Here is a 15,399-nt window from a genome sequence, read left to right on the forward strand (position 1 = left end):
AACGCCATTTTTTCCATATAAATAATGTATACCATAGGTTATTCAAGCTCTCCGCCAATGGTATCGCGTCATTTCGATCTCACATGTTATTTATTTGTCTTTACTCAACGTGGTTGGAATCGGCTATGGATTCGAACGCGTTCTATATTTGATTTTATATTTCGTTTATTTTTTTTTTTCCGCATCAAATAGCTAAAGTATCCCGTGTTCATCCTTAAACTGTTACATATAATAATAAAAAGGTTTTATATAAATCAAATCTAATAAATTGCTTACAAAAAATATCTCTATCTCTATTGTATTGGATTAATATTGGAGATATTCTTTTATATGATTATGTTAGAGAATATTTTATTGTTGGGGTAATTATGATTGAACTTGTCTAATTACAGATAGCTTATAATATCTCAATGCAAACATGCGAATGCCAAGGGTAAAGATAATTTATTATAACGTTAACACAGACGCACGTTCATTGATTTTGTAGATTTTATTAAATTTCAACAAATTTAAAATAATACAAATTTACACTTTAGACAATTTCAGACGATTAAAAAAAAAACAAAAATATCCGTTTATTATTTCCTTGGCGCGGCATAATAAGTTATAGAAAAAAATTGTACAAACAAACGTTCTATTTTTAAAAATAAAACCGATAAGCGTATCGGTATAAAAGTGTTCGGATTAAGAACGTCCTTCTGTATTGAAATTGTAATGAGAAATGAATCAACATATAACACACAAGATGTTTAAATTAACGCCATGTTTTATGGCGTTTTTGTATATTAGCTCTTATTCCGTACAATCTACTGCTTACAAAAAGTTAGTTACAATTTCGCCGTCAGAGCGAGTGCACGCGCGACGTAATATTTTACGCGGGAATCGTTCGTACTCAAACGTCAAACTGTGTAGTATAGACTAAGGAAAAAAAAATACATTCGAAATTCAAATTGTGTTGGTTGAAGTGTGAAACGTGCTCAATTTGTGATTGTGAGTTTGTGAATAAAAGAATTGAAAAAAAAAAAAAAATTGAAAACCTCGAAAGCGATCATCGTATAATCTTTACCGGGTTCGAAAAAAAAAACAGCTGTTCAAACGACGGCCCTGTCGATTATTATGTTAATACATACATCGTGTATTTAAATTTTATTCTATTTATAGATGTGAAAAATTACATTGAAAGTGAATTTCAATGTGACTTACAGTTTTGACTTACATTTCAATGCTTATCTAAGATATTATTTATACGTAGGTGTAATTCACGTCTTCGCAATATACATAAATAAGGTTATTTTTGCAATTGTTTTTACCGAATTTGATTATAATATAATAAAATATTATAATTAATTCGAAAAATGTTAATGTTCTATTATTCTAAAGCTATATCGTCATTCATTTCAGTTTGGAACAGACTGTTAAATTAATATATTTTTTTAATAAATCAACCTCCTTGGTCAATTAAAATAATCAAAAAAAAAACAAACACTATCTATCAAAATCTTTGTATAAATACCGAAACATTGTAAAACGCACGATTATATAATTACATTGTTTAAAAGTAATGTAAATTATGATTTTATACAATATATTAATTTTAAACTACGTTCTGTTTGGTACAGTTTCCTACACACATTCAAACACATACGTAACTAATATTTGACACAAAATGCGTGAAAACGTTTGATATTTAAATATAATGAGGTAGCTATATACGTTTAAAGAACGTAACATTTGATAAGTGAATATTTATTACATTAAAATTATGCTATTTCTGAAGTATCAACTTTTTATATCAACGCTTAGTCATTCTTATTAAAGCCCTAGCGAGCGTTCCCGGCTTCGCACGAGTACAATGCTGATACAAGATTTTGTAGATGATCAAAAAGCGTGGAATTAATACCTGTTGACTTCCAGGCAGGATATGTTATTAATTTAAGTAATTGTATTAAATAACATGGCTTTGTATTATTTTATTGTTGAAAAAGAGTAACTGCTGAGTTTCTTGACTGTTCTTCTCGGTAGAATCTACTTCCCGAACCGGTGGTAGCTTCACTTACTTGTTAAATGACGATTCAAAAGTGCTTGTAAAAGTCCACTTGAATAAAGTTTATTTTGATTTGTATACTAAATATACTAAAGAATGTCATCGTTTCTTTACTATATTGTAGAGGCATAACCTTCCTTTCAAATCACTCTATCTATGAAAAAAATTCACATCAAAATCCGTTATGCAATTTTAATGATCTAAGCATACATAGGGACAGACAGACGGTAAGCAACTTTATTTTATACTAAGTAAAGATTAGATTTCTATATGACTCTTTCTATATTACTGACAACGTGCTTATGATATTATGTTTATTTGTGTTGAGAGCTTAAAGCGTTACAAATAATTAAACACATCTTCGTATTTAATTTTTTTTTTTATTAATTAACTAGCGACACGCCCCAGCTTTGCACGGGTGCTAATGATAATAAATATACCAAAGAATGTCTTACAACGATCACAGTTATTCAGTGAAAAAATGTGATTACGACATCATATTAAAAACTACTATATTATCAGCATTTGTTTAGTATATTGTATATACAAAAACCTTTCGAATCACTCTATCTATGAAAAAAACTCGCATCAAAATCCGTTTAGCAATTCTAGAGATCTAAGCATACATGAGGACAGACGGCTGTAAGCTACTTTGTTTTATACTATGTAATGATAATGATAACATCGTTGGGCTCACAGTTGCCCATGCCTTTCTTACATACTTTAATACATTGTGTCATTTTATATTATAACTAAACATTTATAATATTAGTTACGGTTGTGATTTATGCAAACGATCAGGCAAGATGACATTGATATTGGAACTGTTAGAAATATTAATCATTCCTTATATTGGCAGTACGCCAAACTTACGAGATGTTATAGTACGACACAACTTAGATATAGCATCGCCAAAATTCGTAAAACCGATTACTGCCGATTTATACAACCAATTGAAATAGCTCCCAATCGCGCCATTCGACACTATCCGTCGCTATAGACTCTCGCGTCAGTTCAACCCGAGAGAGCAAAACGACGTGTCAAATTGACGAATATATTAGGTCATATGATATTACACGTTATTGCATTTGTGTAAAGATCATATGCAGATATGAAATAAATATTGATAATTTGAGATGGCGTACTTAATTCGGATGTGATCGGTTTTACGATTTATGCCGATGCTACATCTAAGCTGTGTCGTACTATACTTCTCGTACCTGTCGTTACACTGGCTCACTCACACTTCAAACCAGAACAATATCAGTAATACTGTTTCCCGATATAATATATTACCTTTAAAATAAGTTGAAGTTCTATCGTTAACCAAATCAATGTTAACAGACTATTTCTACAAGATTATCTCTATATATACTATATGAGAATTTAAGTGTCATTTGATTCTTAATTTAAATTTAAAAAATAATCTAAATATCTGATCAGTACTGGCTGGCTAATGTGTTCATAGCATTAAATTAAAAAAAATCGTAACTAATCATCGGTGATAAATTATTGTTAATTGTTTGAAATTTAATTAATATATTTAATTAATGAACGTCGCACTGTAATCTAGAAGTGTGTAATGATGACAAAATTTAAATAAACCAACTGTATATACATATATTATCTGTAAAGGAAAATTTTTAGAAACCTTTAATTCACAGTTATATAGTGTATTAAAAATTTACATAATTATAAATGAAAAGATCTTGCTTGTGTGAGTAATTTTTCAATGTACATTTATTATTTTTTTGGTTAATTTAAAATAGAAAGGTACACGTGCAAACCACTGCCCAGAGACGTTGACTCTTTAAAAAAATATACTCATTCCAAATTTAAAAATTAATTTTGAAATTAATTCTAGATAGAATTAAAATTAAAAAAAACATAAATATCCCGTCCGGCTTACCGCTTATTTAAAAATTATTCTACTGCCTAACAGAAATAATTATTATTCTAAGTTGTGGTACGGTTTTTAAAGATTGGTTAATATATAGTACAGTATCAATATATATTTACTTATTGTATGAAAAAAGAAAATGTTTTTTTTATGGTATAGTTTGGCGGACGAGCATATGGGCCACCTGATGGTAAGTGGTCACCATCACCCATAGACAATGACGCTGTAAGAAATATTAACTATTCTCTACATCGTCAATCTGCCACCAACCTTGGGAACTAAGATGTTATCTCCCTTGTACCTGTAGTTACACATATACGTATTTTATACAATAAGTTATGATGTTAGAAAATTTAAAAATCGAACGTCGTCCAATATTAAAAATTATCTTTTAGTTAGCTATCATTAAAAAATTTCGGTGACATATAGTAATTAATAGTAAATCCAACATTCTTCTATACATATAATAAAATTGGAGTGTCTGTTTGTAATATTAAAATAGCCCCTTTTTACTCAATGCATATGTATGTATACACGGTACATATACCAAAATAACATTATTACTATTTTTGTGTGTCTGTTTGTTCCGGCTAATCTCCGGAACGACTGGACGGTTGTAGACGAGACTTTCACTGTCAGATAACTGATATGAGTTTTTTTTTTTTTTTGTTAAATTCAAACGCGGATAATGTCGCGCGGACATTTGTTAAATAATAAAATACGCTCAAGGACAAATATGATACACTAGTAGTAATAATTGATTAATATAATAATAATAATTTATAATATTAATAAACATTATTGCCATCGCAGTGGTGATTAGACTACCCGACTTGCACTTTAAAATTAGGAGTTGACGAATTATTAAACATGAGCACATGAAAATCACGCTAATCACGTCAACAGTCTAAATTTGAAACGGGCGTAACTACAAAGCGCAGCAACTTATCATTACATAGTATATAACAAAGTCGCTTAGCGCTGTCTGTCACTATGTGCGCTTAGATTTCAATTACACAACGAAATTTGTTGTGTTTTCTGTAGATAGATTGATTTAAGTGTGTGAGAAATACTTCTTTATGCTAATAGATTTATTTTATAATTATATATTTAATAAACTCATATTTTCTTAGTGTATTCGTTTTCGTAGAAGTGTAATCGATTTTAGAACGTCATTGGTATGGCTGTATAAGATAATACAAGAAGTTTTCCCGCGCAAACGAATTATTAAAAAAAACAAAAGAGAGTCGCGCATGGAACGACATTTAAAAATTATTTTAAAATTCGATTTGTTAATTTCAGGGCAATAACATTTTTGAAAAATAAAGCAATAAATAAATACTATACATTCTTCTGGCGTATTTATTAAGAGGAAGGTTTATATGTATTATACATGCACATTATATGTAGTAGAGAAACGCTGATAATTTTAAAGGTTTCCAAACGCTGGCTGAACACTACGAGATAAATCATAATAATGTACTAAAGTATTGTAGATTTTAAAAACGTATTCAAAAAGTACGTATTTTATCTTAGGCGAATCCTATACTATTTATGAGAAATAATGGCTTATTTTGGAAGCGAATTTAAGCAATATAGCATAATCCTTATATCATTTAATACAAATCATATGGCCCTCTACAGTATATAAATTAAATGAATATTTTCGAAGATATTACAGCAACGTAAACGCAGGGACAGAGCAGTTTGTATTATCTAATGAATGAACTGTGAACGTTAAGACATTCTGTAGTATATTTAGCATCAGCATCACCATTCGCTAATAATTATGTACTAAAATCTTCGAAACGCGCTGTTTCTTCTGTTATAAATTTATCTCTTGTTAGCGGTGTTTTCGGAAAGGTATTCCAAAATGTGCTCATTTATTAATTTTGATTATCAAAATAAAGCATATATGTTTGCATATGTCTAACGAGTTTAAAGTCCAGCCATCTTGAACCACGCCTCTTGTATGTTTTTTTTTTTCTTTTAATTTAAATATCTAGTGGTTTCGTTATGCTCTAGTGGATATACACGTGTATCGTGAACCTTTTAATTTTTATGTTCTTAATTTGTGTTTATAATTTATTTTGTGCTTAGTGAATATAAATATGTAGATTGCGTGTGATGGAATATCTTCCTCATTTGGAAGCGTGATGGAACGAATTCCAAGCTCTACTGAAATAATAAGTCTGTGTCTTCGTCTTTACTATATTGTTCACTTTACATATAAATAAAATAATTAATGTATTTAATTCAAGTAGTATATTAATAAGAATAAGTTGTTTCTAAGGACGAGACTATATAAACTAGAAGAAACTCAGTAGACCAGACTAAAACTGAATAGTTACTCTCTATTTCACATTAAATAACATAATAAACTACAAATATCGTCTGATTAAAAAAAATAAAAAATAATAATTATGCTCCATTTTTTTAATTAAAATAGAACCCAATCGCAATTTGTTTTTAGTTCTGAAGAAAAAAAAAATAAGAACAAAATACAATCGAATTAATAACCCTTTTTTAAATTTAAAAAATACAGTGAATTTCGAAAAACATTTATAAAATGAGTTTTTACATTCCAAGAGTGAAATGTATATGTATGAGTAAGTTTATCGATACGACATAATATGAACACACTACATAAATGTCTATATACACACACATACTATAAATACCTATGTAGTTCACGTCCGTCTTGTAACTTAACGCTCATAATAATTATAACAATTTTATTTCATATAGTTTTTGTAGGAATCCGGAAAAATTAAACATTACTGTATCTTAAAAATCTGGTTTGGTTATATTTTTATATAATTTATGATACGAGATTGAGTTTTAAGATTCTATATCAATAAGTATTAAAATTTAAACGAACTGCTTTTATTTCTGATTATTATTAAAAACGATTTAGATACTTGTTTAAATAACAACTTAATATTGGCAAATATAGACAAAATTAAAACACATACTTTTATTTTGTGTTATAATTTAATTATGACCAATGGTGGAATATTCCCCATATTAATATGGTATTAATGATACTCTGAGCTTTAAAAACCTTCACACATAACTCAGCCTCTTTCCACAAAATCTCACTCAGATTACAGGAAAGATAATTTTCACGAACATAGCAATAAGCACAAAATAACATAAAAATAAATGAATGAACATGAAAAATTATTATAGTCACAAAACATCAGTAGCCCTACTAGACAAGCCTTGCCAACTGCACATTAAAATTTCATGATAGTAAGCCACCTAACGTAAAAATTTCAAATCCTACTTTTAATAATAAATATGTTTTACGATTTTAGTAAAAAACTTTATCTGATATGAGTGGCAATTCTACTCACGTTGCTGATCGCGATCGAATCGGAACTATTTAGCTGTTTCTCTATTTTACCGATAAAACAATCCAATTGCGCTTCTGACAAAGTTGGGTCAGTAGGCAAGTATCACTGAATTTTCATGTGCTTTTTTTGGTAAAGGAAAAAATCGTGAGGAAACCTGCATGAGTCTTATTCCAACGAAATTCTGTCATATGTAAATCAACCAACCCTCCTCTTCTTCTTCTCCTCAAAGTGAAAGAAAGCCTTGGTGTAGCAGTGGATAATTAACAGGCTGTATATGTGTGATAACCAATATAAATGAACAAATTTTGCTCAGTTACCATTAAGCTGATAATTTTGCTCAGTTACCAATAAGCGATTCAACGGGGAAATGCTAGCATTCTTGCCAGCATTCCACGCGGTCAAAATCTGTACAGTAACCAGTTTTATTTCGTATGTGTTATATTTAAGCATTTAATTCTTATGTTAAGGAATTATCAGTAGAATTGTCACCTGATTCGCTCAAGATAGGCTTCAAACGAATTTTCTCAAGGCTTAACAGATAGCAGAATAGATACGAATCTTTAAATATTATATTTATTGTAAAATGTTTTATTTTTTATATTAATAGTAAATTTATTTTGAAAATAAAAATAAATTCCCTCTTTGATAAAGATCAGAACGTCGTTTAATACAATATTATCAAGATATTCTCGTTTTAATATTTAAAAAAATATTTTTCCTTGAGTTTTAAAATCGTTTTATTAAACATGCTCTGGAATTTTAATTTTTATATGAGCAAATAGACAATTTATTGTTATCGCTTATATGAATTGGAAGAATTATCAAAAAAACAAAATAAACTTTATTCAAGTGGGCTTTTACAAGCACTTTTGAATCTTCATTAAACAATTAAGCGAAGCTACGCCCTTTCCGGAAAGTAGTTTCCACCGAGAAGAATCGACAAAGTCAGTAATTACTTGCTATTTTTCAACACTTAAAAAATACAATCATATTAGTTAAATACAATTATATATGTATGTAATGTATCCTGCCTGAAAGTCAAAAGGTATTAATTCCACGCTTTTTTATCATTTACAAAATCTTGTATCGAATAATATGCCTTTTTTTCAAAGATATTTTTTACAAACGTCTTGAATTAACGAAACGGCAAAGTTAAAAATGTCTGCGGAATTTTATTATAAAAACGGATACCTTGCCCCAAGATGGATTCATTGACTTTGCTGAGTCGGAAACTTGGTGTTACTAGCTTATCCTTACTTCTAGTGCATATACAATGATTATCACTGATTTTATCAAAGTGATCAATGTTACTGTGAATATATATAATATTGTTGTAAATATATTGCGACGCAACAGTGAGTATTCCTACTAAAATATAATAAAACTGATTACACCTTTAATTTGCATCCTAAATGGTATGCTATGCTTAATTCATTGAACTAACTCTAGTTTACAAAGCCTATGCGCTTAGATTACCAGTGGAAATGTAGCTAAGATAACTTTTCCATTATTACGGGTTAAGTGGAGAACGGTTTCAATGTTATAGGGCATATATTAAGATTTGTTTTTTTTATTTTTATGTGTTATATGTTATGTGTAGGTGGAACGTTGGTATTTTATGATATTGCCAAATAACCGGGTAGACGTTATAGTCTTCTAGTTTTGTTTTATAACGTTATTAAAACTAGAAGGAAATATTTATTTTATGGAAAACAATTTCGAATATAGAATTACATTTGCAAAAAGGCGATTTATATTTATATAATGTAATTCAATACCCCGATACATAATCTTCAGTATGCTAAAGAGCTTATTTTTGTCAGTTTCGATATAAAGGGAGAAGCTGGTCCTCAAATCTCAAAAAATCCCCTTTAGTTTAATCGAGAAAACGGTTGAACGAAGGCACTTCTCACGAACGCTGCCTTAAATTTAAGAAACTGCAAAAATGTTCAAAAATACATACTTATGTACATATACTCTATGATATAGTGAAATTACAAAATTATAATATTAGATATATCTAATCTATTTCTATAGAGATATAACTAATTGTCTTAAAATAATTCACTTGTGTTTTAGGGACTAGTTGTTAGGTGTTAGGAATAAAAAATTGCCCTGAACTTCCTTCTTACAAAATTTCATCAAATTCGGTTCAGCGATTTTTACATTTATAATATTAATATCGATTTTAAATTATTATAAAGGCACCATCACATCTGGATGTCTTCTTCAGTATGTCCAACAATTTTAGAAAAATAAATAAATAAATAATTACTATTGGCAATATAGCTTTTAGCTATATCACCTGACATTTACTTATAGAACATTCATAATAATATTATATTACTGATTAGTATTATTTTAAATTTCTATGATAGTTTCTAAATTATATTCAACCAAAGAAACGGACCTGTATGACGGAATAATTTATTTTTAATTTAAAAGAAAAAGTATTGTTATAACTTAATTTATGCTGAACGAAGCGAGCAGATAATTAACCGAAAAAAAAAATGTAGAATGACCAAAGGTACTTTTACTTTCAACCATGAATATTGTAACGTTATTTTTAACGTTATTCTGTAATGTTATTTATTTAACACGTTACTTATATAGTCGAAATATTAAATGTAGGAAGTTTTCGTACTTTCCGAGGCATGAAATATTAGTTCCGCCAACTGCAGAATTCCTGAGTCTGGAAAAATCTTACACAAAATATGTTGTAATAGGCAACTTATGAAAACATAAATATTTTTTTCTTTTCTAATTTATAATAAAAACTACGTCCTTAAATAGGTTCTAGTTCATCATTAATTGGGATACATGTAATCGTATTAGTCGTTACTAGAAATACCCGGATGCCGTTATTTCAAAACTAGTAGTCGCCGCTGATCTGCTCGCGTTTTAGGGTGTTGCAATAAATATAGCTTATGTCCTTTCTTGCAGATCAAGTTTGCTTCATATCAAATTTGAAAATGCTGTTATAGCATTAAGTCCGGCCTTTGTACATGTTTTATTTGAGCAATAAAGAATAATAATAAAAGAAAATAAAAAAAAACATCAAATTCGGTTCTACAGTTTGGTCGTGAAAGAGCGACAGACAGACAGAGTTGCTTTCATATTTATAATATTAATAATGTAAATTAATTTAAAAAAAATAACTTAAATGGGACAACATCACATACATTACTCTGATCCCAATGTAAGTAGCTAAAGCACTTGTGTTATGGAAAATCAGAAGTAACGACGGTACCACAAACACCCAGACCCAAGACAACATAGAAAACTAATGAATTTTCTACATCGACTCGGCCGGGAATCGAACCCGGGACCTCGGAGTGGCGTACCCATGAAAACCGGTGTACACACAACTCGACCACGGAGGTCGTCATATATAATAAATACTTACAAAAAAAATAACCGTCCCATTAAACAAAGTTTTTTTTTATAAATAATAATAATACGTATTAAATACAAAAATGTCATAACATGATACGCCGAAAACTTCAGCTAAACTTTGTTTGACGGGTCTTAAGATACTCGGTTGTACACGATTGTCTCCTGAGTATATATTAAGTCAAACAGACGAGTAATGAGATTCCTTATTTGCCGTCTCCAGTAGAGTTACGTAGTCACATATTAATAATAAAATACATTTTAATATATATTTCCGAACAGGACAATGAGCTTAAGCGAATTTATTACTAGTTCACTTGGTGGTAGGGCTTTGTGTAAGCCCGTCTGGATAGGTACCAACCTAGGTAAATAAAAAGGTAAATAACTGATGAGTGGGTGGTCCCACTCATCAGTTATTCTACCGCCAGATAACAGTATTCAGTATTGTTTTGTTCCCGTTTGAAGGGGAGTGATCCAGTGTATCTACAGGCACAAGGGACATAACATCTTAGTTCCCAAGGTTGGTGGCACATTAACGATGTAAGGAATAGTTAATATTTGTTACAGCGTCATTGTCTATGGGTGATGGTGACCACTTACCATCAGGTGGCCTACATGCTCGTCCGCCAACTTATACCATTAAAAAAAACAGGACAATAAGCTTAAGCGAACTTATTACTAGTATAAAAAATATTATGTAATATTTTTTCGTTCTTGCAACATTGAATAACATACTATATGTGTGTACTATTTTAAATTTCGAATATTGCATATAGAGTATTGAGATTATCTTAAAATTAGCAGCTCAAATAAAGGTATTTTAAATATTAAAACACTAGATTATGAGGCGGATTTCGAGAATGAGCTCAAAACGGGACGGATTAATACAACTTATCACGTTTATCCCGAAATAAACGTATAAATTTGTCCCGATAAGTCCCGGCTTAATAAAGTTATTAGGATTCCATCAAGAAAATCTCAATAGGTGATAGGAATTCGGTAGTAACTAATGTTCACAAGACTGTGCCTCGAAAGACGTACAACTACGTTTCCACGGATTATAAGTCAACTAATTCATAGTAAAATTGTGCTTAATAATATAAATGCTTTGAGTAATCGTCTACGTAACTTTAAATCATATTTATCCTCTTATTCTAGATCTACATATACATATATTGTTGTAAATGTCAACGCAATTGACAATAATTGTTAATACCGGTCTCCAAGATTTTAATAGTATATTATAATAGGAGCTGAGATGGCCCAGTGGTTAGAACGCGTGCGTCTTAATCGATGATTTCGGGTTTGAACCCAGGAAGCGCCACTACATATATATGTGCTTAATTGTGTTTATAATTCTTAAGCCAGAGTGGAAAATTTACAGGCCGTTACTTTACTATATTACATCAGATATTTAATACATATTTTTCAAAAAAAATTATGACATACTAGAAAAGGCGGGCAGACGTGATCGTATTTGTAATATCAGAAGTATAACTATATTATATTGCCAGCATTATCAGGAGGGCTAGCTATGTTTTTGCTGCTTCCATTCTTATCATTATCGTGGTAATGATTTGTATGGTAACAGTTTCCTATTTTTATTTCTATATATTTAAGGCCGTAATGTAAATCATTCAGCAATTGGTTATGTATGACCAAAATTTATTAGATTATAAATATTTTTTTGGATTGAAAATCAAAATAAATTTATGTGTAATATAATAAATAATCTGAGTAGTTGAAAAGAGTCTAGAAAATCTAAAAAGAACTTTCACGCCTATTTTTTTTTATTTCGCTCAATATGAAATCTTCCATCTAGAATTTTGCAAGTTTTTAGTGCGTTATATACATATATGTTACTCATAAATGTACCTATTCATTAAGTACATTTAATTTATTATGTAAAATTTTCATATATCTCTACATATTCATAGCATAAAACAAAGTTGCTTTCCGCTGTTTGTACGCTTAGATCTTTTAAGGTACCCAACTAGCAATACTTTAATATTAGTTTTCCTCAATAAACCGATTAATTTAAGAGGAAATTTATATGTTTAATTCATACGTATTGTAGAGAAATGTCAACAGATTAAAATCTTTACCTGGAAAAAAACAATTAAGTATTGATATATTTTTTCTTTAACCTAAAACTTGTATATAGACGCTTATGGCATCTTTGTGAAACGAATATTGTAATATACAAAAAAAGAGTTGTCCGATCTTACTATAGTTGGATTCCTTTTCTATCCATTTAACTTTACAGTGTAATTTTGCATATTTTAATTACCAATAGCATAACATTTGAAGTCTAAGAATGTCTATTTTTTGATCAATTCCATATATAGATGTAGATCTGCATGAAGTCGTAGATTCCAGACGGACGTTCGGAATGTGTCCTTGGGGTATTCTTTGTCTTATTGGGATTCTGGATTGACCAAGGGCAATCTTGGTAGTTATTATTTTTATGGGTATGTGGATGAATAAAGTGGCTATCAGATATACTGATCACGACTGCCCATAGACTGATAAGGCTTTTTGAGAAATATTAACCATCTAAATGTTATGGCTATAGGCCAGTCTGTTTTTCTGTATGATTTGATTATTTCAACAACATATATAGTCACCATACGGCACAACTCTATAACTTCTAGTTTCTGATGAACTCTATAACACGCAGACGAAATCGCGGGCGGTGAGTTCTTTACAAGCGCTCTTTGATTATACTTACAAATATTATGTTAGATGTTTGCAATGATATGTCAAGATATCGTGGATATTATAATAATGACGAAGGAAATAATTCTACAAGATTTTAAATTAACATGGTTATTTTTATTACTAAAGTTATTAATTTCGGGATATTTACCATGTTCTTTATTTTTATTCGGTGGAGATCGATATTTCGACATTATCTACGAATTTCTTATTCACGAGTCTTGTGAATATGGTCTAATTAATAACTTTAGTAATTCTAACAATGTTCCATTCAAGTGGTCGGAAATCTGTCTGTAGTCACAGTCGAGAAGTAACAGTCTCGCTTAAACCCCTAAACATATTATTTTGCTGACTTTTGATATAGAGATAATTTGAGACCCCATGAGGACATAGAATATTTTTTAATTCATCCCTCGAGTCAATATAGGGGTTTTCGATTTGGGTGTTATTTCTAAAGTTTTATAAATTTGGCGTCAGTAAAGCCGTCGGTTCAGCTTGTATAAATATGATATGCAGAATGTATTTGCAACAACTGTCATGTCTCATTATAAAATAATAGATTATGAAGTTTATACACATATTTATAATGATTACAGCGTACTTGTAAATATAATGGTTATACAGGTTAAGTATCAAAACGATACGAACGTTTCAGAAGACATAATATTTTGATACGTTTTACACTCTGTATATAAATTTTATCTTTGCTAATTATGTAAATCTAACAATCTGATTGGAAATAAATATTGATCGAATTAAACAAAAGGTAAAGGTTGTATTCTTTCCATGGATACTAAATAAGTCTAACTAATCTTCGTCATTTATGAATTTATTTGGAAAATACTTTTTTCTTTGTTTGGGAATAAAAATACAATATACTTAAAAGTGAAAACATCCGAAATTTTTTTATTCTGCTAAGATTTCTATTATCTGAAGTCGTTATTTTTGTTAACATTTTATATAATTGTTATTGCATTTACATATTCAGAAAGATCTAGACTACAAAATATACTATATAACATTACGATCCACAGGGACTAAGGAGGTAGTATCACATATAAAATATCATTCCCCATCGTCGCTAGTGACAGTAATATCATTTTAAAAAGCTTTAGTTCGCCCCACCAGTATCATAAAACCTACACACTGAAATTGAAATAATAATTTCTGACGTAAGATAAAACCGGGTTTCCTAGATTCCACGCAGACATTTTTATTTGCTAATTTCTTAAATAAATTAAAAAAAAAAACGATTCACTGCAGTGCTATTCAGTAAGAAATCACTTCTTATCTAAATGGTGAAATGTCGACAACCGTCTTGCTGTGACATGACGACATTTTGATATTCGTATCATATAAATTTTAAAATTCTTATTACAATAATTTTGCATATCACATCCGGATATTTCACGATCGAGTTCTGTGGCGGGTTTTGTATTTCTTCCTACGGAAAAGTTCTACAGACATTATAAATAGTAGAGATGTCTTGAAAAAATTCAAGGGGTCGGATGATTTTGACAAATAATTATGAATTAAGTTATATTACGTAAAATATAATTTTGACTATAAATAAACAAGGCTTCCAAAATATAATTTATTTTCTATACTAATATTATACATGCTAAAATAACACTGTATGTCTAATGATTGCTCCATCGTGGTCAAAATACTGAACGGAATTTGATGAAATTTGGCATGAAACTAACTTGAAACTTTAGCCAAAAAAAACATCTTCGTCCAAGTAGACTTACAACTACCACCAGTTCCGAGCGCAGATTCTACCGAGAAGAACCGGAAAGACACTTAGTAGTTACTCATTTTTCATTGATAGGCCTCTGTTTTAACTTAATTTAACTTATAAATTGCATTTCTTTATATCTAAGTAAGATATTTGCTCCGAGAATCTCTCGACTATGACCTTGATACGACTCAGGATTTGAAATCATCCTCTAGTCACTATACAGATATGATCATAGCGCTTGTGT

General features: G+C 29.8%; 1 protein-coding gene across 2 annotated transcripts in view; it reads left to right on the forward strand.

The window, feature by feature from the left end:
- The window catches only part of LOC124538722 (atrial natriuretic peptide receptor 1), a 355,202-nt gene that overhangs the window by 198,729 nt on the left and 141,074 nt on the right, over window positions 1–15,399 (forward strand). The window contains exon 1 of one of the 2 annotated variants that reach the window (XM_047115880.1): window positions 841–990. The exons of the other annotated variant lie outside the window; for it this stretch is intronic. The gene's annotated coding sequence lies outside the window, so the exon portion shown is untranslated. Of the gene's footprint in view, window positions 1–840; window positions 991–15,399 lie in introns of those variants that run through there. 2 annotated transcript variants of the gene reach the window in all.

This window comes from Vanessa cardui, chromosome 21, assembly GCF_905220365.1.
Source record: "Vanessa cardui chromosome 21, ilVanCard2.1, whole genome shotgun sequence".
Classification (NCBI taxonomy): Eukaryota; Metazoa; Arthropoda; class Insecta; order Lepidoptera; family Nymphalidae; genus Vanessa; species Vanessa cardui.